General features: G+C 41.8%; 1 pseudogene; it reads right to left on the reverse strand.

The window, feature by feature from the left end:
• LOC139310033 (zinc finger protein 850-like) overlaps positions 1-27,492 on the reverse strand; it is a 54,273-nt pseudogene that overhangs the window by 14,190 nt on the left and 12,591 nt on the right.

Raw genomic sequence — 27,492 nt, forward strand, 5'->3', positions numbered from 1 at the left:
CCCCTAAGTCATCCCACTGCCCCCCAGGGGGCGGTACCACCCACTTTGGGAACCACTGGACTAGATCATGGATTTAGGATTGCATTTACAAACATCAAGTGAATTGGAATTGAAATGCTTTGTAGACAGTATTGGGGCTGATGATGTACAAGAGACAAAGTCAATGTCAGGATTTGTTATAATGTTAGCAAACACACTAGCTAGTTGGAAATGAAAAAAACAGACTTCAGTTGCCATTTCCACATCTGCAGCACAATTCATAGCATTATCAAAATTGTCTTCAGAGATGACATGGTATATATAGTTGTTGTTTTTTTAAATTTGATTTATATGTCGCAGTTCTCCGGAGACTCAGGGCGGCTTACAATGCATTAAGCAATAGCCTTCATACTTTTGTATATTTATACAAAGTCAGCTTATTGCCCCCACAAACTGGGTCCTCAATTTACCTACCTTAGAAAGGATGGAAGGCTGAGTCAACCTTGAGCCTGGGGAGATTTGAACTTGCAGTAATTGCAGGCAGCTGAATGTTAATAACAGGCTATTAGTCTGCTGCGCCACCAGGCTCTTATATAGTTAGTAAAGGATTTAGATATTGAAGTGAAAGGAGCTATACCACTTTTTTGAAGATAACACAAAATGTATACAAATGGCAACAGGTGGGAGTACAAACCAGAAGAAAAACTGTTGACATAATGTAATGTCAGAGCAGCAGTGAAAGAAAATGTAATAGACATAATTTATTGTCCACCAGAAAATAATTTAGCTGACCTCATGACAAAACCATTAAAACCTCCTACATGAGGCAATCTAGGCTATAATTGGTTGCTGTACATAAAAAGGGGGAGTTTCCCATTTTTCCCTCTTTTTTTCTTCTGTGTGCTCTTTATGCTATTTGGATTTACCTCACAATGTCCCTCTGTTCCTGATTATCTTGTTTGCTGTAAACATGTTAAATGGATCGACCAAGAGGTTTTATGATTTGGGGAAATAAGACACAACTGTTGTCTTATTGTTCTCAACTTAAATTTTAAGAAAAAGTTTTATTAATAAGAATAAAACAAAGATATATCATCCTGGACAAATCAGAGACAATGATTCTGGTGATTTATGGTAAATAAGAAGCCATTCTAAACTTTATACAAATTAAACGGAATAGTAGATTGTTAACAAAGTGCTTTGATGTTTAACTTTGTTGTCGGTTCATCTGTTAATTACATTGCCTTTACATATCGTATATAGATGAATGTCGAATTGGTTGTAAATAGAAGTAGAAATTTATAAATTTTGGGCTGCTTCACAAGAGGAGGAAACTAATATTGCTCCAATATATTTATGAATATTCAAGTGTGGGGGATAATATAAGTAAATCTGTTTTTGTCTTTTTTAATGCACACTTTTTATTTTTTAATGTTTTGTCTATCCTTGTTTTGCTTTTGAAAAAAATCTTTCTTTTTTTGGAGTTTGTACTGTATATTAATTTTCTGAAGAAAATAACCTTTTTTAAAAAAAGTTCTTTTACCACACAGCACTTTTATAGGGCTACTATGTACCTATTTTCTAAACTGCCTCTAAATTCATAGAATCATGAGGCTGGTACTGTCGTGGTGACCAGAATTGGATGCACTATTCTAAGTGTGCTGTCACCAGGATAGTGTAAAGCAACTCCATAACTTGTTCTTATCTTGACTCTATGCCTCTGTTAATGCAGCCTGCATTGGCTTTTTTGGCAGTTGCAGAAGTGGTACTTGTCTATTTCTCATGTGGCACAAGGATACATGCCCTGCCCATTTGGAGATCTCCCGGAGGCAGCCACCATTTCCAAGTAAGGCAATCTTGCTTAACAACCATTACAACATGCAACCATAACTGGCAGGTCCCATTACAATTGTATCTAGAGGACTACTTGTATGGTGGCTGCGGAATTCTGGGGCTCAAAATCTGGAGGACACCAAGATAGAAGATGGAAAGTCCATCTGTGGAAATTCCATAAGCAGTATACAAAAAACACCACTCAAAAGCCTTTTTGAGGAATTCCATTACTTCTGCAAAAATGAAATATCCAAAAACTGCTGCTACTAACCAGAAAGAGGTGGTTAACCCTTTTCCATTTCCCTTTTCTATTCACCTACAAGTCTAATTCTGAGACATGTTTCAGTAAAAAGAATGAGGCCAGAATTAAAATAGTCAATTTCTCACCTACATTCCTAATGAGACATGAGAAATGAAATCCAAGCCTTCTCTAAACTCATCAATGTTTCCCTCATGTGGACTTCCTTGTAGGAAATAAGGGACAATTTATACATGAAGATAGTCCACAGTCAGGACATTTGAAGGATTTCTCTCCTTTGTGAGTCATCCGGTGTCTCATGAGGTAGAAATTTTTAATGAAACTTTCCCCACACTCTGGGCCCACATATGGTTTCTCTCCTGTGTGAGTCCTCAGGTGTTTCATCAGGTGGGAATTCTGACTAAAATATTCCCACAATTAGGACATTCCAAGGGTTTCTATCCTGTGTGAGTTCTCTGATGTCTTATAAAGTTGGAATTCTGACTGAAACTTTTCCCACAATCAACACATGCAAAGGGTTTCTCTCCTGTATGAGTTCTCTGATGTCTTACCAGGTTGGAATTGTGACTGAAACTTTTCCCACACTCAACACATGCAAAGGGTTTCTCCCCCGTGTGAATTCTCTGATGTTTCACCAGGCTATCATTCTGACTGAAACTTTTCCCACAATCAGAACATTCAAAGGGTTTCTCTCCTGTATGAGTTCTCTGATGTTTCATTAGGTTGTAATTCTGACTGAAACTTTTCACACAATCAGGACATTTAAAAGGTTTCTCTCCTGTGTGAGTTCTCTGGTGTTTCACCAGATTGGAATTCTGACTGAAACTTTTCCCACAAACAGGACATTCAAAGGGTTTCTCTTCTGTGTGAGTCCTCTGATGTATCAGCAGGCTGAAGTACCGACTGAAACTTTTCCCACAATCAGGACATTCAAAGGGTTTCTCTCCTGTGTGAGTCCTCTGATGGATCACCAAGTCAGAATTCTGACTGAAACTTTTCCCACAGTCAGGACATTCAAAGGGTTTCTCTCCTGTGTGAATCCTCTGATGTTTCACTAGGTCAGAATTCTGACTGAAACTTTTCCCACAAAGAGGACATTCAAAGGGTTTCTCTCCTGTGTGTGTCCTCTGATGGTTCACCAGGCAGGAATTCTGACTGAAACTTTTCCCACAAAGAGGACATTCAAAGGGTTTCTCTCCTGTGTGAGTCCTCTGATGGTTCACCAGGCAGGAATTCTGACTGAAACTTTTCCCACAATCAGGACATTCAAAGGGTTTCTCTCCTGTGTGAGTTCTCTGGTGTCTTATGAGATTGGAATTGTGACTGAAACTTTTCCCACAATCAGGACATTCAAAGGGTTTCTCTCCTGTGTGAGTCCTCAGGTGTCTCACAAGGTGGGAATTTCCAATGAAACGTTTCCCACAATCAGGACAGTCATACGGCTTCTCTCCCATGTGGATCTTCTGGTGGATCAGCAAGTTGCCATTTTCGCTAAAGCATTTACCACATTGGGAGCACTTGTAGGGCATCTCTCCTATGTGGATGAACAAAACCAAAAAGGAGCTGTTTTGACCTGGGCTTTTATCACATTCAGATAATTTGTATCTGCTTTTCTCCAGAGTGGATTCTCCCCTGTATAATCACTTGTGATTAGAAATTTGCTTTTCTCACAATAGGCACATCTATGGAGCTTTTCCACCACTGATATTCTTTAGAAAGTCGAAAATATGTGTGATGCCTTGTTTAGGGGTGCTTTGATTTAAGCCCTTTTCTTTCTTCCAGGGCAAGTCCTGCATTATTATCTGCCCTATGTAACCAATTCAGCTTTCCTTCCCACTGACTTCCAGATATTTCCCCCTTTTGCTGAAATGGAAAAATAATCTCCCCTGACCTTTATGTATAATGTATCGTTGAGTTCTGCATACTCTACATTTTCCAGTTTGAAATGTGTTCTTAATTTTCTTTCCTTTATCTTTCACCTGCTGGGGAAGGAGAAGTATTGTGTGGTTTTTCTTGAAGAAAATGGAGAATATCTTTATTCAATTTGCTTTGCTTTTCAATGTTGCTTGTTATTCTCAGTTGTCCAGTGTGATCTTTTAGGCATCATCTTTGTCTGTAAGATTCAAAAGAAAATGCAGCTTTTATTGGCTTTAGAAGGGTTGCAGATGATGTGAAAAAAGTATATATTACAATGAAAAAGCAAACATTCCACAATGGTAAAACAATTTCTTATATTGATTGTGACATTTGACTACCGAGATCCAAGTTCAAATATCCATTCACTCATGAAATTCACTTGTTGACTTAGGTCAGTCATAAATTCCCAGCCCTGCAAAAGGTTATCATTAAATACAGTTATGTGAAAAAGAAAGTACACCCTTTTTGTGTTCTATGATTTTACAAATCATGACATAGTAAAAATCATCCAGTCCTTAGCAGTTCTTAAAAATGGGTAACTATAATGTCAGATGAACAAAAACAGATGACACATTATCCCCATGTCATCGGTTTTTTTACAAAAACAAAGCCAAAACAGAGACGTGAAAAACTAAAAACACTCCTACTTCTTCTATAGGTATGAAGAGGCAAAGTAGCAGCCAGTGCTTTGATCAAATGCCCTTGATCAATTATCATCAGCAAATGTGACTATATCTATAAAAGCCGAAGTTGTAGAGTTTCCTGGTCTCCAGCATTGAGGGTGTGAATTATATGCTAAAGAGTAAAGATATCAGTGGGTATACTTGCAAGACCATCTCCAGCCGTTCTCCCATTGTCCTGTGCGCTCTCACAGAGTCGGCCTCCTCAGGGTGCCTTCGGCCAAACAATGTCCGCTGACGACCCCCAGGGGGAGGGCGTTCTCTGTGGGAGCCCCGACCCTCTGGAATGGATTGCCTACTGAGCTCAGGACAGCCCCCGACCTTCTTTCCTTCCACCACGAGCTGAAGACGTGGCTCTTCCGCCAATTAAACTGATCCGTTTGGGGGTACATTGGTATAATTTTAAATCGTTTTTTAACTGGGTTATTGATTTTAATTTTGTATTGTATTGTGATTTGTATTGAAGTTGTCATTTTGTAAGCCGCCTTGAGTCCCTAGGGAGAAAGGCGGCATATAAATTGCAATAAATAAATAAATAAATAAATAAATAAATAAATAAATATTTTAGAGAAGCAATTGTTGCTGCCCAAACAATTTAAAGACCATCATTCTATATTCTACATATTGAGAGATTACGAGCATCTAGGCAAGAAAGTTAAGGAGTTAGATGCACAAGTAGTTTTTCTCATCTGTACTGCCAACGAAAGGTCAACACCTGGTAAGATAACAAAGGATTCTAGAAGTGAACCACTGGCTAAAGTGTTGGTGACGCCAAAAAACCTTTGGATTCCTGGATCATGGTCTGCACTACCTCCATGATGGGCTTTTGGCAAGGGATGGGCTGCACTTCACAAAGATTGGGAAGAATATTTTTGGAAAATGACTGACTCAATTTATCAGGGAGGATGACCAATCTTTAGGATCTCCAGGACCTAATTCCAAGCAGAAACCCCTAGAAAGCAAGTCAAATAATGAGGTAAGGAGGGATGGAAAGGAAGACAAACTCAAAAACCAAATAGGCAACATAGGAAGCATATCCACAGACAGACGTAAAGACCTCAAGTGTCTATATACAAATGCACAAAGTTTGGGGAACAAACAGGGTGAACTTGAACTATTAATACATGAAGGTAGATATGAAGGTAGTTGGAATTACAGAAACTTGGTGGGATGAAACCCATGACTGGAAGATACTGATAGAAGGATACAAACTGTTCAAAAAACCCCAGTCCCCATAAAAGAGGAGGTGGAGTTGCACTGTATGTAAAGGACCACTATATTGCTACAGAAATGCACGAAACCAAAACGAAAACCTCCTAGAATGCATATGGGTCAATATAAAAGAAAAAAAGAATGACACTACCATAGGTGTATACTACAGGCCACCCAACCAAGCAGAAAAAATAGATGTCCTCTTTGCCAACCAACTAAGAAATATACGTAGGAAACACACTATAATAGTAATGGGGGACTTCAATTATCCCGATATCAATTGGAAAATTAATTCTGCACCAAGTGAAAAATCAAATAGGTTCCTAACCAACCTAGCTGACAACTTTGTTGTCCAAAAGATAGAGGGGGGAACTAGAGGGACAGCCATACTGGACTTAATACTTACAGAGAAGAAGTGATAGAGGGAGTTGAAACTGCAGTAACCTTGGTTGAGAGTGACCATGTCATACTAGAATTCAACATAACAAAAACACAAGCAATAGAACATAATGATACTGTTGATGAAATTTACGTAGATTTTTGTAAGACTTTTGATACAGTAGTACATGATAAATTGCTGTTGAAATTAAACGCTTACGGCATTTCTGGACCTCTTCACAAGTGGATTTCTGCTTTCCTGTCTAATAGACTGCAGAAAGTCAAAATAGGGAACTCGCTGTCTAATCCTGCATCATTTAACAGTGCTGTTCCGCAAGGCAGTGTTTCAGGTCCCACACTTTTTTTGCTCTATATCAACGAATTATGTGATCAACTGAAAAGCAATTGTGTTCTTTTTGCTGATGACGTAAAATTATTTAATTCTACAGATAATTCTGTTGTTTTGCAAATGATCTCGACTATGTGTCTGAATGGTCATCTGTTTGGCAACTTCAAATTTCAATTAATAAATGCTCTGTCTTACATATCGGTAAACATAATCAGAATGTCAAGTATAAACTAGATGGCGTTGATCTAGCAGATGACCCTCACTTTTTAAAGGACCTAGGTGTACTTATCTCTGACGATTTATGCTCCAAAGCTCACTGTAATAGCATTCCTAAAAAAGCAATAAGAATTGTAAACTTAATTTTGCAAAGCTTTTTTTCTGGAAATATGATATTGCTAATTAGAGCTTATAAAACTTACGCTAGACCAATTTAGAGTATTGTTCAACTGTTTGGAATCCCCACCATATATCTGACATCAATACATTTTTTTATTATTATTATTTTATTTATTTATTTTTATATGTCGCCCTTCTCCGGAGACTCAGGGTGGCTTACAATGCGTTAAGCAATAGCCGTACTTCATGAGAAAAGTGTGGACTCTTCTGTACACAATAGAATTCCTTATGCTACTAGGCTCGAAATTCTCGGTTTGGATAACTTAGAACTGTGTCGCTTGTAGTCAGACCTGGATATTGTATACAAAATTATACATAGTAATGTTTTACCTGTAAATGACTTTTTCTGTTTTAATCACAATAATATGCCCACGAACAACCACTTTAAACTCAATGTAAATCGTTTTAAACCTGATTGTAAAAAATATGATATCTGTAATAGAGTTATCAAAGTCTGGAATGCCCTACCTCTGTGATGGCGAACGTAGGGCACTCATAGCCATATCAATGGGTATGTGAGCTCAGCTCCGGTGTGCGCATGCTGATTTTAAGGTCTTATGGGCCCACCAGAAGTAAGGAAACAAGCTGTTTCCTGCCTCCAGAGGGCCTGGAGGGATGGGGAAAGCAGTTTTCGCCCTCCCCAGACTCCTAGAGAGGCCCTGGAGGCTGGGGACAGCAAAAAATGGGCCTTCTGGTCTCACCAGAAGTTGTTAAACGGGCCGTTTTCAGCCTCCAGAGGACCTCTGGCAGGGTAGAGAAGGCCGTTTTCACCCTCCCCAGACTCCTAGAGAGGCCCTGGAGCCAGGTGAAAAAGAAAAATGGGCCTACTGGGCCATCGCGTGCCAGGAGCAGGGGGAGCAGGGGGGCAGGGCGCATAGAATTATGGGTGTGGGCATGCACGCATGTGACCCCCCCTGCCCCCTGTCCTGGCACACAATGGCAAAAAGGTTAGCCATTACTGCCCTACCTCAGCTACAAATTTTCACAGTTTCAGTCACAAATTGACTTCTGTGGACCTTACTTCATACTTAAGTGGTCAGTAGAGGGGGCATGCATAAGTGCACTAATGTGCCTATCGAACCTGTCATTGTATTTTTATTCTCTTCTTATTGTTCTCATTTTTGTTTGACAAATTCCAATAAACAAACAAACAAACAAATAAATAAATAAATAACAGAGTCTTAGATTTTATAAGAACTGATTTTAACAAACTCAGAATTTGTGAAAGATGGATGAAAATCATAAAGGCTAAAACAACTGAAGAAGCTTGGGAAACTCTGAAAAATATGATCATAAAAGCCCAGTCCAGCACAATACCACTGAAAAAGAAAACAAGAAATCCCAAGAAACCAGCATGGCTGCACAAAGATCTCTCTGACAAATTGAAAGGCAAAAAGGACAAGTATAAATAATGGAAAGGACATATAACTAAGGCAGAATATCAGAAAATAGCCAGAATCTGCAAAGACAAAGTCAGGAAAGCAAAGGCTCAGAATGAACAAAGACTTGCAACAAAAGTCAAAGATAATAAAAAAGTTTCTTCCAACATAAGTAACAAGAAAAAAAAATCAAGGAAATAGTCCACAAAAGAGATAAGATGGCAAGGAAATAACAGGCAGCAGAGAGAAAGCAGAGCTGCTTAACTCATTCTTTGCATCGGTCTTCACACAAAAAGAAACTATAGTCCAACCTACCAAAAACATATCTGTAAAAGGCAGACTAGAAATAAAAGTTAAAATAAGAAAAAAACAAAAGGGGTGTGTGTGTGTGTGTGTGTTTGTGTGTAAAAGAACACTTGTCTGATCTTGAATACAAATCACCGGGACCTGATGGATCACATCCCAGAGTTCTAAAGGAGCTGGCAGATGTAATCTCAGAACCACTGTACCACATCTTCCAAAAATCCTGGAACTCCGGGGAACTATCAGAGGATTGGAAAAGAGCTGATGTGGTTCCCATCTTAAAAAAAAAAAGGGGGGGGGGAACCCAGGAAACTACAGATAAATCAACCTAACATCAATACCTGGGAAGATACTGGAAAAGATAATAAAAATCAGATCTGCCAACATCTAGAAACGAGTAAAGTAATAACTAGAAGTCAGCATGGGTTTGTTAAAAACAGATCATGCCAATCCAATCTTATTTCATTCTCCAACACAGTGATTAAATTAGTAGACTAGCAAAATACTGTGGACATAAATACATAATATACTTAGACTTCAGCAAGGCATTCAACAAAGTAGACCACAACCTACTTTTTGGTAAGCTAGAAATAGCAATAGTACTTATACTTATATACCACTTTACAGTGCTTTACAGCCCTCTAAGTGATTTACAGAGTCAGCATTTGCCCCCAACAATTTGGGTCGTAATTTTACCCACCTCGAAAGGATAGAAGGCTGAGTCAACCTTGAGCCTGATGGGATTTGAACTACCAAATTGCAGTCAGTCGGCAGTCAGTAGAAGCCTGCAGTACTGCACTCTAACCACTGCGCCACTGAAGCGCAAGAAAAAGCAGTGGGGTCTCACAAGGTTCCGTCTTAGACCCAATACTTTTCAATATCTTCATAAGTGACTTAGATGAGGGAATAGAAGGGAAATTTACCACATTTGCAAATGATACTAAGCTGGTAGGAATAGCTAACAACCTAGATGATAGGCTCAAGATCCAGATGGATCTTGACAGACTTGAACACTGGGCCCTATCAAACAAAATTAATTTCAATGTAGAAAAATAAAGTCTTATACTTAGGCAAGAAAAAACAAAAGTACACATATAGACCGGGTGAAACCAGGCTTAATAGCAGTAACAGTGAGAGGGATCTTGGAGTCTTAGTGGACAGCCAATTAAATATGAGCCAGCAGTGAAGAATGCAGAGAAGAGCAACCAAGATGATTAGGGGACTGGAGGCTAAAACATATGATGAACAGTTACAGGAACTGGCCATGGCTAGTCTAGTGAAGAGAAGGACCAGGGGAGACAGGATAGCAGTGTTCCAATATTTGAGGGACTGTCACAGAAAGGAGGGGATAAAGCTATTTTCCAAGGCACTTGAAGGCCAGACAAAGAATAATGGATGGAAACTGATGAAGGAGAGAGTCAACCTAGAAATAAGGAGAAATTTTCTGAAAGTGAGAACAATCAACCAATGGAACAGCTTGCCTTCAGAAGTTCTGGGAGCTTCATCACTTGAAATTTTCAAGAAGAGATTGGACTGCCATTTGTCAGAAATGGTGTAGGGTCTCCTCTTGGGCAGGGAGTTGGACTAGATGACCTAGAAGGTCCCTTCAAACTCTGTTAATCTGTATCGGTAAGGATGCTGCGACCATCATTAATGTCAACCGGTTGGCAGGACTCAAGCCAAACAGGCCAAATTGCTTCCGGCCTTTCCTCTAACCTGTCCTTAACTCACCTTCCAGCTGATGCTTTGATCCTTGGAAGAGCACAAATAATACTCTGCACACCACCTTCTTCCCATGAGTGATCTGGAAGAGGAAGTTCATCTGCATTTCTCCTCTCCTCCCATCCTGTCTAGCAATACAGTACTCGATGGTTTCAGTTCCTTTTAGCACCAACAGATGGCGCTCTCGTGTTGTTGGCTTTCTAATTGCAGATGCTGCCTATCTGACCGCCATCTCATCCTAGGAGGTCGAAAAACAGGCTTGTCCTGTCTCTGCCTTAGGCGTCTGCAAGATGTTTTCACTGATTACATGCTGTCAAATAGTTTTCGATTCCCAGCAACTGAGCCAAGTGAAATGTGAAACTACTTAGCTTGTGAAGTTTCGCTACGTGCCGAGTCCTCAAAGTTTATGAAGTTCAAACAGAATTACGGAATAGGAGTTGGAAGGGACCACCTCTCTAAGCAGGAGACCCTATACCATTCTGGACAAACAGCTGTCTAATCTCCTCTTTAAAAATCCCATTGTTGGAGTACCCACAAGTTGTAGAGGCAAGCTGTTCTACTGATTTATTGGTTTCATGGACAGGGATTGTCTCAATTCTAGGAAGGATTTGGTTTTGATAAATCTCCCTCTATTGCTTCTTTTACTGCTCTCAGGCACTTTGGAGAATAGGTTGACCACCTCTTAATGTGTCAGTCCTTCAAATACTGAAAGACTGCTATCATGTCAATCTTAGTTCTCTGTGTCAGACATACCTGTGCCTGTTCACCGCACTGAGTCCTTCGGGAGTAGGGCGGTATATAAATTTAATAGAACATAAAACATAAACAAACAAACATAAACATATCCAGTTCTTGCAACTGCTCACCTGATGTTTTAGCCTCTAGTCCCCTAAATACCTTTGTTGCTCTTTTCTGCATTCTAGAGTCTCAACATCTTTTTTTGTATTGTAGCAATCAAAACTGGACGCAGCATTTCAAGTGCAGCAGTAATTCATTACTAACACTTCATGTGGTTTTTGATACTATCCCGCAGACTAGGACTGTGTTGGCTTTTTCTGCAGCTGCAGCACACTGCAAGCTCGTACTTAAGTGGTTGATCATTAGGACTCCTACATCCCTCTCACAATTACTGATGTTGGGAAAGGTACAACCTCTTCTATAGATGCGCATTTAGGAGGGGGGGTGTCCATTGTAATGTCAAATGATCACAAAGTGACTAGTTATATGTTAGTATGACCAATCTCTTATGTTAAAGGAATTCAACTCCAGGTTTTGCCATATATTTTTGTCTACTCACTGTCTCCATCCATGGGGACCTCAACTACAGGTAGATTACAGGTTACACGTAGTTTAACAATTGCAGTGGGTTAGAAACTGTATGTGTGGGGAGATGGGATGGCCTGGAAAAAATCCCAGAAAACATGAAAAATAAACAGGCTTTTTCCAAACAGCTTTGAGAAAAAACTGGAAAAAAACTTATTTTTTGTCGAATTTTTTAAGTTTTCCCCCCCCAGGTCTTCCCATCTCAGTTTGGGAGCTCAGCACTGAACAAGAGTTGAGAAAAAGGCTTCACGTTATCTTTTTATTATTAAAAGCATTTATTAATAAATGTATTTACCATCCATTTCACAGCTTGAGGCGACTTTTGAGTGTCTTGCCTTGCCCTAATGTTCACAGCAACACTGGCAATCCCCACTTTTTTCCTTTTCAGTGTCAACACCAAATAGGGATATGACATATATGTCAGCTATATGGTGCTGCTATCACCCAGCAGCCATCAAAGGGAAACAAGCAGGCACTTCCAAGAAAAGGAGTTCACAGCAGGAATTGCTAATAAACCTGGAGATCCTGTGATCAAAGCCACAATCCCTTTCCTCCTCAACTCAATATCCCTACAGCTTGTTTCCATCAGGCAGAACAGCTTTTACATGTGAAATTTTACACTGCGTTTTTCCCTGGGCCCCATGACACTTAACTTTTGAGGATCTCCTGGAGACAGCCATCATTTTCAGTGCAGCCCCAATTCCTTAATGCTGTCTGAAGTGTTAAGGTAGAAAATCAGTTTGTTCCTCTCCCACATGACAATGACCCCAAAACAGCTGCCATTTTGGCCCTGAGGCAGGTGTGGCAAAATGGCAGCTGCTTCCACAAGTCCACCACATGGCCCAGGGATGAATAACAGGAACACTGAAAATAATGGCTGCTTCCAGGAACACAGTTATATGGCCCAGGGATAAATGGCCTGCCCTCTTTCCTCAACATGAGGTGAAGAGGTGTTCAAAAGGGATGGAGGAGGAGGCTGTTAGGCCTAGTGGGATGGGAGTCAGGCCTAAGAACTGCAGGAACCAAGCGGGAGTGGGAAAAAGCCTGTGGAACCCTGTTTAAGAAACGGGGGGGGATGCTGTGGGGGAAGTAGAGACTTGGGGGGAAAGGCCTGGGAGGACCCAAGGGTTGAGGTAAAACAGGCCTTTGGAGGTCAAGCCTGGGCCTGCGCTAGACCTTCAATAATTTTCTCCAACAGTGAGGTAGCCAGTGTTCTGCTTAATGACTTGCACATTCATTTAACGGCTGCATCAGGAACAGCAGAGGTAGGGGTAGTTAAGCAAAGTAGGCTCTCAAGCATAACCGGTAGGCCCCATTACAGTTGTATCATGAGGACTAATTGTATGCTGGCCGGGAAATTCTGGGGCTCAATATCTGGAGTTCACCAAGATAGAAGGCTGGAACTCCACATGTGAGAATTCCATATATACAAAACACCACCCAAAAGCCTCTTTGCAGTAATTTCACAACTTCTGCAAATAGAAACATCTGCTGATGACCAGAAAAAGTTAGCCTTTATCAAACTAACATTTTCCATTTTATTTTTCTCTCCAACTACAGGTCTAATCATCAGACTAAAAAGAATTAGACCAGAATTCAAGTAGTCAATTTCTCACCCATGCTCCCAATAGGAAATCAGAAATGAAATTCAAGCCTTCTCTAAACTCATCAATGTTTGCCTCATGTGCACTTCCTTCTGTGCAATAAGAGATGCTTTATGCCAGAAGAATCATTCGCTCATATGGTCTCCTGTGTGAGTCCTCTGGTGTATCACAATTTTACAACGGTAACTGAAACTTTTCACATATTCTGAACACTCATATGGTTTCTCTCCTGTGTGACTCCTCTGGGTTTCTCACCAGGTGGGATTTTGTAATGAAACTTTCCCCAAAAACTGCATACTCATACCGTTTCTCTACTGTGTGAATCCTCTTGTGACTCATGTGGGAATGTCTAATGAAACTTTTCCCCCAATCTCAACACTCATACGGTTTCTCCCTAGTGTGAGTCAGTGGTGGGTTCCTCCCGGTTCGGCCGAGCCAGTAGCAGTGATGATATGACATCACCGAACCGGTTCTCTTTGTTCGGGAGCTGGGCCCTCCCGCCCGCACCCACGTTATTCCTACCTTTTATTCTTTTTTAGCCCAGCTGAGAGGTGCGGCAGAGTGGATTGCCGCACCTCAGCTGGGCAGATTCGTAACGTGCTTGTGTGGAGCGATCATGCGCGAAGAGGCGATCGTGTGCGAAGCGCGTGTACAAAGAGAACCGGTAGTAAAGCCAGTTAGAACCCACGACTGGTGTGAGTCCTCTAATGTATCACTAAGTTGCCATGCTTACTACATTGAGAGCACTTGTAGGGCTTCTCTCTTGTGTGGGTCCTTCCATGAACCACAAGAGAGCTGTTCTGGCCCACGTTTTTGCCACATTTGGAGTATTTGTATGGTTTTTTTCCAGTGTGGATTCTCTTGTGCACAATCACCTGTGCTTTGCAATCTGTGCTTTTCCTACAATAGGCACATCTGGGGAGCTTTTCCACCACTGATAATTCTTGAGATCAAAAATATGTGTGATCCCTTCTTTGCTTTGATTCAAGCTGTTTGTTTCCTCACAGGGCGAGGCTTGCATTACTGTCTACCCTATGTGACTATCCAATTGACCTTTTTTCCCCACTGACTTCCAGATATTTCCCTCTTTTTCTGAATGGAAAAATATTCCTTTATGTAATGTATCCTTGAATTCAGCATACTCTACTTTTTCCAGCTTGAAATAGCTTCCTGATTTTCTCTTGTCTTTTGCCTGCTGAGATGAGAGAATTGTGTAATTTTCTTAAGTAAATGGAAAATATTTTGATTTCTCGCTAGATTGCTTTTTTTCCCCCCAAACATTATTCCCAGTTCTCCAGAGTGCTCTTATTGCCATCCTCTTTGTCTATGAGATTCAAAGAAAAGCGTAACTTTAATTGCTTATATAATGCTTGCAGAAGATGTGGGGGGGGGAAAAGAAAAAGGATACATTACATTTAAAAAGCAAACATGCCACAATCCTAGAATAACCTCTTTAATTATGATTCATCGAACATTACAGAGATCCAAGTTCAAATATCCATTCAATCATAAAGTTCTGTTATTGATTTGCATCAATCATAAATTCTTAGTACTGCAATGGGTTATCCACAAATATATTTGGAAGTATTAGTAATAGATTATACAATTGCAAATATATGCATACAGACAGAAATTCAAATGCACACAGCTACAAATGTATGTATGTGGGAAATCCATGTTTTTTCAGCCAAAAAAAATGTCCCAAAATGATTGAAGTCAAGCCATCTGAGCTAATTTTAGAGATCTGGGGGCTTTAATTGATGAAATGATGCCTAAAGTTTCTGCAAGATTTGAAGCACCAGTTTTGCCCATGGTAGTCCTCAGCTCCAAATAAGGGCAGTAAACACTCTCCACAATCTCTCTGATGCATCCCCATTCAAGTAGTCCTCACTTACTGCCTGCATTTGGGACTGGCATCTGTGTCATTAAGCATGATGTCACATGACAGTGCCAACTTACATCTGTTCCTCTGCAGCTGTTAAGCAAATCACTGTGGGTTGTTAAAGTCAGTTTCACATGACTGTGGCTTACAATTTCCTACTGGCATCCCCAGTGATTTTGCTTGTGTGAAGCTAGCTGGGCAGGTCACAAGTGGGGATTCTGAATGTGGGATGCTGCAATCATCATAAATGTGCACCAGTTGGCAGAACCCAAATTGGTGCAACTCCTTTTCTTGCATCTTCATAACCACAGGCTCAGTAAGTGGTAAGTGAGGACTACCTATACAACTGAACTGAACTGAACTGGGGGTGGATGTGGCCAGCGCGTGATGCATCCATGGGCTGCAAGTTTGACACCCCTGATCTAAACAGAAACTCTCCACGCGGCATTTTAGTTCAAATGTCATAGTTCCAAGTAATGCTAATTAATTCAGCCAGAGTCGTTTCAAGAGTTGACACCAACAACTGAAGCCTCACTGCACCTCAACCAAGCTGGCTCTTCTGTACACCAGTCTCTGTTCCCGAAAAAGCTCTGCAGGCAGTTATTGGAGCTCCCAGGCCTGTCACTTAACCTGAAATTCTGCTATCTTTCTAAATATTATCACAGAACCCCCTTGATTTCTATGGAAAGCTGTTTGTAAAAAACAGTGGAAAGGTTTTTTTTTTCAAGGTAGATTATACAAGTAAAAGAACTAAAATAAAAATTGAAAACCTTTGTAGACACGGCTCACATAATAAACCCAGACGGGCTTTTGAGTGCATGGCAATAAGGCCAAGCTCTTATTTCAGGGTTCAAAACAATACAAGACAGGGTCTTATTTTGGGGGAAACATGGTACATGGGCAGAGAGAAACAGAGATGCAGCAGTCACCAGAAATGGAATCTGGGCATGTAAGAGAGGCAGATTCAATTTGCAGATGACACTAAACAGACAGGAATAGCCAGCAACCCAGAAGACAAGCTCAAGATCCAAAAAGATATTGACAAACTTGAATAATGGGCCGTATCCAACAAAAGGAATTTCAATGTGGAGAAAAGCAAAGTTTTACATTTAGGCAGGAAAAATCAAAGGTATTAGTGCAGATTAGGAGAGACCTGGCTCAAAAACAGTAACTGTGAGAGGGACCTTGGAGTCTTAGTGAATGACCACTCGAATATGAGCCATCAGAGTGCAGCAGCCGCCAAAAAAGCAAATACAATCCTGGGTTGTATAAACAGAAGCATTGAATCAAGATCACGTGAAGTATTACTACCACTTTATGAAACCCTAGTAAGACCACACGTGGAATACTGCAACCGATTTTGGTCACTATACTACAGAAACGATGTTGAGACTTTGGAAAAAGTTCAGAGAAGAGCGATTACGATGATTGAAGGCCTGGAGACTAAAACATATGAAGAACCGTTGCAGAATTTGGGTTTGGCTAATCTAAAGAAAAGAAGAATTAGGGATGAGATGATAGCAGTATTCCAGTATTTGAGGGCCTGCCCCAAAGAAGAGGAGGTCAAATTTTTCTCCAAAGCACCAGAAAGCAAGACAAGAAAAAATGGACGGAAACTAATCAAGGAGAGAAGCAACCTGGAATTGAGGAGAAACTTCCTAACAGTGAGGACAATTAACCAGTGGAACCAATTGCCTTCAGAAGTTGTGGGTGCTTCATCCCTGGAGGTTTTTAAAAGAGACTGGACAGTCACTTATCTGAAATAGTATAGGTCCGGGATGGCAAACCTATGGCACGTGTGCCACAGCTGGCACGTGGAGCCATATCAGTGGGCACGTGAGCGTTGCCTTAGCTCAGGTCCAGCACACATGCGCGCACTGGCCAGCTGATTTTCGGGTCTTCCGGGCCCACCAGAAGTTGGGAAACAGGCTGTTTCTGGCCTCTGGAGGGCTTCCGGGGGGATGGGGAAGGCTGTTTTTGCCCTCCCCAGGCTCCCAAAAGGCTCTGGAGCCTGGGGAGGGTGGAAAACTGGCCTACCGGGCCCACCAGGCCAAAAGCGGGGGGAGTTCGGGGGGATGGGGCGCACTGAATTATGGGTCTGGACACGCGCGCACATGGCCCCCTGCGCTCCCCTTGCTTTCAGCATGCGATGGCAAAAAGGTTAGCCATCACTGGTATAGGTTCTCCTGCTTGAACAGGGGGCTGGACTAGAAGACCTCCAAGGTCCCTTCCAACTCATTCATTCTATTCTATCTCAATTAAGCCCACCTGGACAGGGCTGCCCATTGGCCAAGCCCACCTGGACTCCTCTCAGGTCTGTCACCGGCCTTGACATGCCACTGGGCTCTTCCTAGCAGGGTTCCCGCCCTCGGAGGGAGCCCCTGCAGCCACGATCCCTCTGAGCCCAGATCCTCTTTCTCCCCCCCATCCCCAGACCCTGGGAGACGGATCCTCCCCAGCAGCCACAGGGGAACGTGGGAACGGTAGTGCCCAACCTTCCTCAACACCAGGCGGCCTCACCCTGGGAGCCGATCTGCACCAAATGTTGGGCTGTGGGGAAGGAGGGGAGGGGGCTCGGAGGGAGGATTTTAAAGGGACCGGAGAGCCGTTCGCAGAAGCAACCGAGGAGGAGGAGGAGGAGGAGAAGCGGCGGCGCGGAGGTTCCCACGGGAGCAGAAAAGCTTGCAAGGAAAGGCGGAGAGTCGGAAGGGGAGGGGGCGCAACTGGGGAAACCCCCACCTCGCTCTCCTTCCCTCCCCCAAGGAATCCCTCCTCCCTTCCCGCACCTGGGGATCTCCCTTCCTCCTCCCACCCCTTTTTGGTCCCCTCCCCCTTTCGCAGCGTCCTTGCCCACCTGGCGCCCCTCCCCGCGAGGGGATCTCCGCAGTCCTGGCTTAAGAGACGTCGGGAGACAAGGAAGGGGGGGCGGGAGGGGGCCTGGAACTGGGCCCCCAGTCCCCTTTCCTGCCTCCTCTCTAGGCGCAAAAGAAAAGCTCTCTGCGTTTAACCCCTTTGCTGAAACTGCTGCGGGGAGGGGGCGCCTGGGGCGCCGGCGAGCATTGCCAAAGTCCCCCAACCGGGGACCACCAAAGACCGTGGACTTCCCTCACGGGAAGGCCAAAAGACCAAAAACAAGGCTCCAGATTAAAAAAGTTATATGTGCTAATCTGCATCTCTAAATGCAAATTAGGAATTCATTTCTATTCAAGATTGGTGAGGAAGTCCTGTAGATGTGTTGGACTACAGTGTGTTGGACTACAAAACCCACCATCCTTCACCCCGGTTTTAGACGCTGCGGTTTTGCTGAATACAAATACTGTTATCTAACTTTATATAGCGTGTCAAGAAGAGTCTGGTAGCACCTTTTCTGACTAACAAATTGCATTGAAATCCGTAACTGACTTTTAGTCTGCAAAAGGGATACTTTTCACTCATCCTGTTTTGGGATTCCATAAATTCACATGGCTTCCAAAAATAGGGAGAATCCCTTGTTCTGAGTAGGAGGATCCATTTCTTGCCACCCTTCTCCTGCTTTAAGGGGTTTCATCTCTAAAATGAACCTGCTCCCAAAAAACAAGGATTCCCCCCTTTCCACCAATAGATTTACACGTTCCCCAGGGATAAAGTGAAATTAGGCACAGGAGCCAACTCATGCCCCAACAATGCTTTAGATCAGATAATTGAGGGAATGTCATCCAACCTCCTTTCCTAACTGCTATCAGCATTTGCAGTCATTTTCAGAGATTTCAAATGGAGAGGGATCCTGAAAAATGAAGGGGAGGCCACAAGCTACAGTGCTGCCTTCCCGTTTGATTGGCAGCAACATATTTAACTGTTTAGTGCTAAGGGGGGTTTCAAGCAGCTGTTATGTATTTTCATCTCTGTACCCATTGGCACCTCTGTTTTGTCGCTAATTGACTCTGCACTGAAGCTCCCTACTGTTTACTTTATAGCTTGTAGTGTGTTAAAGATGAGCACTGGGAGAAGCATCCTACTCTCAGGATTTTTGTTGACAGTTTGCTCATAAATCTGGAACTTTACTGTTGCAAAATATGGCTTTAAAGGAAAAAGTAACCACAAGAGGATAAAAATGGAATGGCTCTTTACAAATGTAGTATGGAAGGCGGCCTGGCATGAGGGGGAGAAGAGAGGAGAAAAGGAAAGGGAGACTGGGAGATCAGTGGAGAAGGAGGCAAAGCAAGCAGAGACTTGAGGGAGGGAGGGAGGGAGGGAGGGAGAGAGAGAGAGAGAGAGAGAGAGAGAGAGAGAGAGAGAGAGAGAGAGAGAGAGAGAGAGGTGATGGTGGAGGGTTTATCAGCCTGCCCTGCCCCCACCCGCTTGGTGGGGCTGCATGTGAGGAGGGAAAGGCCTGAGGAAGAGAGAAGGAGAGGGAAAAGGGTGAAGTTGATCCAGAGAGAAAAAGCAAAGCTGATCTAAAGAGAATGATGAGAGAGAGGGAGAGGGAGAGAAAAGATGATCCAAGGAAAGAGGGAGAGTGAAGATGATCCAGGCAAGTGAGTGAGCCAGAGGCCTGAGGGGAGTGCCAGATACACCAGAAAAAAAAGGGGAGGCGAACGGATCCACAGGACAAGGGAAGTGAACTGGCCTGAGCGAGGTGCCCGGGTGAATGACCAGAACAAGTTGACAGCCAGGACAAAGCACAGAGCAAGAGACTCTGAGAAATTAGACCAGTGACAGAGGGTGGGAAGTCTCCAAATTGCCAAGGAGAAAAGGACAAAGGGAGCCGGACTTTTGCGCCCTTTCAGAGTAGCGCTTCACAAAGAAATCCAAAAAGACCCATTAAACAATCAAGCTTCCCAGCCGACTTCCAATAACATAGGACAACACGTTTACTTAATGACTTGTGGTTGTTTAACACAATCACAGTAAAAATGGACATAAAATCAAGTGATGACTCACTTCACAAATGCACTGAAATTCTAGTCCCAAAAGTTGTTGCCAGTTGAGGACAATATCCACCCCTGAAATGGCAAATTCACAAAATAGATCCTGGGGGAAAGAATTAAGGCAGAGTGAAAAATAAACTTTTTGTGGCATGATAAGTTTACAGAGGAACCAAGGAATGTTGGGTGTCTTCTCAAGTGAAAAGCAAAGGAAAAAAAATATCCCGCCAAATGATATGGCCAATTGATAAGCTGACTAACCTCCTTAGAGGGACACCGTACATATAGCACTACTCTGGATGAAGACCCAAAATGCTGTGGATGTGATGATGATCTAAGTACTAGAGTTAAAGGGGGCCTGTTCAGCTTTCGGCCCTAAGGTCTATTCCATGGAGGAATCTGAATTAAAAAAAAAAAACCAACATATATTTCATGTATTTTCTTTTCATTCAGGAATTCAAGAGAGCACACAAAACATTCCTATCTTTTGTGTATAGGTAGTCTTCAATTTACAACTATTCATTTAGTGACCAAAGTTACAACAGCACTGAAAACAAGTGACTTATGACATTTTTACACTTAGGACATTGAATAACCATTAGGATGTTGGATAACCATTTGTCTGAAGTGGTGTAGGGTTTCCTGCCTAAGCAGGGGGTTGGACTAGAAGATCTCCAAGGTCCCTTCCAACTCTGTTATTCTATTCTATGTGTAATCTTTTGATCAGGACTGTTGCAGCATCCTCAGAGTCATGTGATCAAAATTTGAATGCTAGGCAACTGGTTAATATTTATGATAGCTGTGATGTCCTGGGGTCATATCAAGGGTTAAATGCTCCCGGTTCGGACCGGATCGCTGCACAATCATCAGATGCTGTTTCTTTTACTTTTAAAAGCATTTTTTACAACGTCTTCGGCCGAAAAAATGCTTTTAAAAGTAAAAAAAAAAAGCCTCTGATGATCACGCGGCTCAGCTTGGATCGTCAGAGGCTTTTAAAAGCATTTTTTTCTGCAACCCCTTTGGCCAAAGAGGTTGTAGGAAAAAAAAATGCCTTCAAAAGCCTCTGCCAATCTCAGCTGACTTGCCTGATCGTCAGAGGCTTCTAAAATCATTTTTTTCTGCAACCTCTTCAGCCAGAGGTTGTAGGAAAAAAAATGCCTTTAAAAGCCTCTGGTGATCCCAGCTGACTTGCCTGATCGTCAGAGGCTTCTAAAAGCATTTTTTTCTGCAACCTCTTCAGCCAAAGAGGTTGTAGGAACAAAAATGCCTTTAAAAGCCTCTGGCGATCCCAGCTGACTTGCCTGATCGTTAGAGGCTTCTAAAAGCATTTTTTTCTGCAACCTCTTAAGGTTATAGAAAAAATGCTTTTAAAAGTTAAAAAAAAAAAGTTGGCCATGCCCACCCAGTCACATTACCCTCACCACCACCAAGCCACGCCCACAGAACTGGTAGTAACAAATTTTAGATTTCACCCCTGGGTCATATATGATATGTTTTGTGACCTTCCGACAAGCAAAGTCAATGGGGAAGCCAGATTCACTTAACAACCGTATTCTTAACTTAAGAACTGCAGCAATTCTCTTAATACCAGGGGCAAGAAAGGTTGTAAAATGGGGCAAAATTCACAGCAACAGAAATTTTGGCCTCAATTGTGGTCTTAAGTGAAGAACTAACAGTAATATTTTTTAAAAATCTGCACCAGCTTACTGTAGCCTCCCAGAAATGTTCCTATGTTTCCCTGTTGCTGCCGGGGAGGATCAGCTCTCTAGTGTTTGGAGAGGAGGACTTGTGGAAATCTGAGATCAGAGGAAAAACGTGAAGGAGGCTGAAGGGGCTCCCCTCCTAAGACAAGATTTATCTTAGGAGGAGACCAGTATCCCAAAGGTGTTTTTTCAAGAGGCAACTTTTGAAGATGTTTCACTTCTCATCCAAGAAGAGAAGCGAAACGTCTTCAAAAGAAAAAAGTCCAGTTGCCTCCTGAAAAAGCATCTTTGGGACAACCATGACCTGGATGATAGTATCTCTACAGAGACCAGTGGGATCTGAAAGGCAGGTGACAGAGACCTGAGAGGCATCCCAAGCTTGGCTAATGGGCAGCCCTGCCCAGGTGGACTTGCTTGGAGATGGAGCACCTGAATTTGCCTCTCTTACATGCCCAGATTCCCTTTCTGGTGATTGCTGCATCCATGTTTATCTCTGCCCCACTAACTGAATAGCACCACCCCCATAGAGGTTTCAGTTGTTGCAATATAATGCTGCATGGAGCCATTTTATAAGACGGTCCTGATTCCTCTATCTCAGTGGTTCTCAACCTGTGGGTCACGACCCCTTTGGGGGTCAAACGACCCTTTCACAGGGGTTGCCTAAGACTATCAGAAAACACATATTTTCAATGGTTTTAGGAATAATTTTATGGTTGGGGGTCACCACAACATGAGGAACTCTATTAAAGGGTCGCGGCATTAGAAAGGTTGAGAACCACTGCTCTAGCTATTCCATTACAATCTTCCCTTTCCAATTTTTATTTTTCCTCCCAATTTCATGCCTGAAATTAGGCATGGGATTTCTCTGAGTCTCTCCACCTTCACTTTTATAGCTTTCTGTGAAGATTTCCAAAATTATTTTAACATAATGTAAATCTTGGGACAGTTCAGAACCTATTCACTTCAGCTTGGTGCATGGATGGTGGTATTTTGACTGGGCTTTTTTAAAAGAAGGGGGGGGACAGAAATCCATTTTCCCCAGGTGCTTTGAAAGGATAAACCAGTGTTCAGATCAATCATTTTTAATGTAAAACTGCTTAGTAAGATTAATGCCAAGGGCATTCCCTATAAATGTTTCCGTAGAATGAAGTACTGAATTAAAAATAACTTTAAAAAGTTCCTTGGCATAGAATATAGGAAAAGAAAGTATGAACATTCAGATGAATATTTGGCCCCCAAAGCTCTCCAGTTTTAAAAAAAGGACCTTGACTTTGACCTCACTCAACAGCAGTAACTGAGAGGGATCTGAGTCCTAATGGACAACTACCTAAGTATGAGACAGCAGTGTGGCTGCAGCTGCAGAAAAAGCCAATGCAGCCCTAATCTGCATCAACAGTGGGATAGCATCAAGATCACATGAAGTGTCTGTATTGCATTATATTGCACTGGTAAGACTACACTTGGAATATTGCATCCACGTTTGGGCACCATGATGCAGAAAAGATGTTGAGACTAAAAACAGTGCAGAGAAGAGCAACAAAGATGACTAGGGGACTCGGGGTGGGCGGTAAAACAAGATGAACAGTTGCAGAAAGTGGATATGTCTAATCTACCAGAGAGAAGGGCTATAAGGGTGACTAGCAGTCTTTCAATATTTGAATGGATGACACAGAAAAAAGGGGATCTATCTATTCTCTAAAGCGCCTGAGAGATGGACAATAAGTAACAGAGGGAAGCTTATCAAAAAGAGATCCAACCTAAGAATTAAGGAGAAACCACCTGTCACTGAAAACAGTTAATCAGTGGAACGGCTTGCCTCCTGAAGTGGTGGGTGCTCCACCAGTGGAGATTTTTAAGAGGAGATTGGACAGCCATTTGTCTGGAATGGCCTAAGGCCTTCAGGGAGCCAGTGGAAATGGGAAAATGCCTGAGGGGACTCAGTGGGGGAACGAAAGATCTGGTGTGAGCCTTTTGGGGAGGAAAAAGCATGGGGGTGACCATGCTTTTTCCATGCGGGGTGGATAAAAATCAATGATTTTTTTTAAAAAATCAAAAAAATCAGATTTTTATGATTTAAATCGGATTTTTTTTATTTAAATCAGATTTTTTTTGATTTTTATCGAATTTATTTTAATAAAAAACTTTTGGGGTAAAAATCTATCGTAAGATGGTTTTCTATTTAAGATACATAAATAATTTAGTTTATTCAGCATGAAATGGAGCTTAGTTATGTAGCATGAGGCTGTATATTCTGCAACACTGGGACTATCGGTGAGTCAACAGTGGGTCAAAGGAGTAGCAGAGATGACAGTTGCTCTTTAAAAATTATGATTTAAATCGAGTTGATTTAAATCAAGCCTTTTTACTAGTGATTTAAATCATGATTTAAATTGTGATTTAAATCAACTCGATTTAAATCAAATCCACCCTGAGGGTGACCAAGAGTTGGGAATCAGAGCACAGGGTGTCTCTGAGGATAAGGCAGACCTCAAAGAAATCCCCACAATCCTGAGGTAGCCAGTGTTCTGCTTAGCGACTTGCACATTTGTTTAATGGCTGCATCACGGAGATCAGGGAGTGGGGTAGTTAACCAAAGCACTCTTGCTTAAACAGCCATTGCAAAACGCAACCATAATTGACAGCTCCCATTACATTTGTATGTCTAGGACTAATTCTATGCTGGCTTGGGAATTGTGGAGCTCAAAATATGGAGGACATCAAGAAAGAAGGCTGACACTTGACATGTGGAAATTCCAAAATCAATATACAATAAAACACTACGGAAAACCCTTTTTGAGGAATTCCACAACTTCTGCAAAAGGAAACATATAACAGTAACTTTTGCTGAAAGCTAAAGGAGTTAGCCTTTATGAAAGTAGCATTTTCCATTTTTTTCTCTCCACCTACAAATCTAATCCTAAGAGACTTTGACTAAAAAGAATTAGGCCAGAATTCAAATAGTAATTTCCTACCTACTGTATACTCCCAACTAGAAATCAGAAATTAAATTCAAGCCTTTTCTAAATTCATCAACGTTTGCCTCATATGGATTTCCTTGTGTGCAATAAAGGACGATTTATGCCTGAAGTACCGTCCACAGACTGGACATCTGAAAGGTTTCTCCCCTGTGTGTAAACCTACATGACTTAGAAGACTAGACCTACTACTAAAATCTTTCCCACAATCCGGACACTCATACGGTTTCTCTCCTGTGTGTGTCCTCTGGTGAATCACCAGACTGGAATTCTGACTGAAAAGTTTTCCACAATCAGGACATTCAAAGGGTTTCTCTCCTGTATGAATCCTCTGGTGTCTCACCAGGTTGGAATTCTGACTGAAACCTTTGCCACAATCAGGACATTCAAAGGGTTTTTCTCCTGTGTGACTCCTCTGGTGTATTGCCAGGTCAGAACAGTGACTGAAGCTTTTTCCACAATCTGGACACTCATACGGTTTATCTCCTGTGTGAGTCCTCTGGTGTTTCACCAGGTTGAAATTCAGACTGAAAGTTTTTCCACAATCATGACATTCAAAGGGTTTCTCTCCTGTGTGAGTTCTCTGGTGTTTCACCAGGTTGGAATTCTGACTGAAAGTTTTCCCACAATCAGGACATTCAAAGGGTTTCTCTCCTGTGTGTGTCCTCTGGTGTTTCACCAGGTCAGAACTGTAACTGAAACATTTACCACACTCTAGACACTCATATGGTTTTTCTCCTGTGTGAGTCCTCTGGTGTTTCATCAGATCAGAACGGTAACTGAAAGTTTTCCCACACTCTGGACATTCGTAGGGTTTTTCTCCTCTGTGAGTCCTCTGGTGTATAACTAGGTCGGAATTCAGACTGAAACTTTTTTCACAATCTGAACATTCATATGGTTTCTCTCTTGTGTGAATCCTCTGGTGTTTCACCAGGTTGGAATTCTTACTGAAACATTTCCCACAATCAAGACATTCATATGGTTTTTCTCCTGTGTGAGTCCTCTGGTGAATCACCAAATGGGAATTCTGACTGAAACTTTTCCCACAATCAGGACATTCAAAGGGTTTCTCTCCTGTGTGAATCCTTTGGTGTATCACCAGGTTGGAATTCAAACTGAAACTTTTTCCACAATCAGGACATTCAAAGGGTTTCTCTCCCGTGTGAGTCCTCTGGTGTTTCAACAGGCTGGAATTCTGACTGAAACGTTTCCCACAATCAGCACATTCAAAAGGTTTCTCTCCTGTGTGAGTCCTCTGGTGTATCACCAGGTGGGAATTTGCAATGAATCCTTTCCCACAATCAGGACACACGTATGATTTCTTTCCTGTGTACGTCCTGTGGCGTATCATCAGGTGGGTATTTGGATCAAAACTTTTACTACAACCAGGATATTCAAATGGTTTCTCTTCTGTGTGAATCCTCTGGTGTTTCATCATGCTATATTTCTGTCTGAAACGTTTCCCACAATCAGGACATTCAAAAGGTTTCTCTCCTGTGTGAGTCCTCTGGTGTATCACCAGGTGGGAATTTGCTGTAAAACATTTCCCACAATCAGGACACACATATGATTTCTTTCCTGTGTACGTCCTGTGGTATATCACCAGGTGGGAATTTGGATCAAAACTTTTACTACAACCAGGGTATTCAAATGGTTTCTCTTCTGTGTGAGTCCTCTGGTGTTTCATCATGCTAGATTTCTGACTGAAACTTTTCCCACAATCAGGACATTCAAAGGGTTTCTCTCCAATGTGAGTCTTCTGGTGTATCACTAGGTGGGAATTTGTCATAAAACTTTTCTCACAAATAGGACAATCATAGAGTTTTTCCCTGATGTGAATCTTCTGATGTATCTCCAATTTGCCATTTTCGCTAAAGCATTTACCACATTCAGAGCACTTGTAGGGCATCTCTCCTGCGTCGGTCCTTCCATGATCCACAAGGGAGCTGTTCTGGCCAAATATTTTATCACATTCAGATAATTTGTATGGTTGTTCTCCAGAGTGGATCGTGTTGTCCATAATCAGCTCTGATTTGCAATCTGTTCTTTTGCCATAATAGGCAGATCTGTGCACCTTTTTCAAAACTGATATTCTTGAAGAAGTCAAAAATATGCGTGATCCTTGTTGGATGGAGCTTTGATTCAAGCTATTGTTTTCTTCCTCACAGGGTAAAGCCTCCATTACTGTCTGCCCTATTTGGCTTCCCAATTGACCTTTTCCTCCCCACTGACTTCCAGATATTTCACTCTTTTTCTAAATGGAAAAATAATCTCCCCTGACTTTTCATGTAATACTTCCTTGTTTTCCTTGTACTCTATTTATTCCAGCTTGAAATCTCTCTTGATTTTCTCTCTTTTGTTGATCAACCTCTGGAGAAGAAGAAGAATTGCATATTTTTCCAAAGGAAATGGAAAATATTTTGATTTCTGGATTGATTTGCTTTCCTTTTCAAAGTTGCTTGTTATTCTCAGTTTTCCAGAGTGCTCTTTTTCTGTAAGATTCAAATAAAAATGTAACATTAATTGTTTATAAAATGGTTGAAGAATATGTGAAAAAAATAAAAGTATGCATTACAAGTAAATAGCAAACATGCTACAATGGTAAAATAACCTCTTACATTAATTATGATAGATTTGACCTGTTAAAGATTACTGCAATCCAAGTTCAAATATCCATTCAATCATGAAATACAC

This window comes from Pituophis catenifer, unplaced genomic scaffold (assembly GCF_029215685.1).
Source record: "Pituophis catenifer annectens isolate HBS135680 unplaced genomic scaffold, rPitCat1.0.hap2 SCAF_2, whole genome shotgun sequence".
In the NCBI taxonomy this organism is placed as follows: Eukaryota; Metazoa; Chordata; class Lepidosauria; order Squamata; family Colubridae; genus Pituophis; species Pituophis catenifer.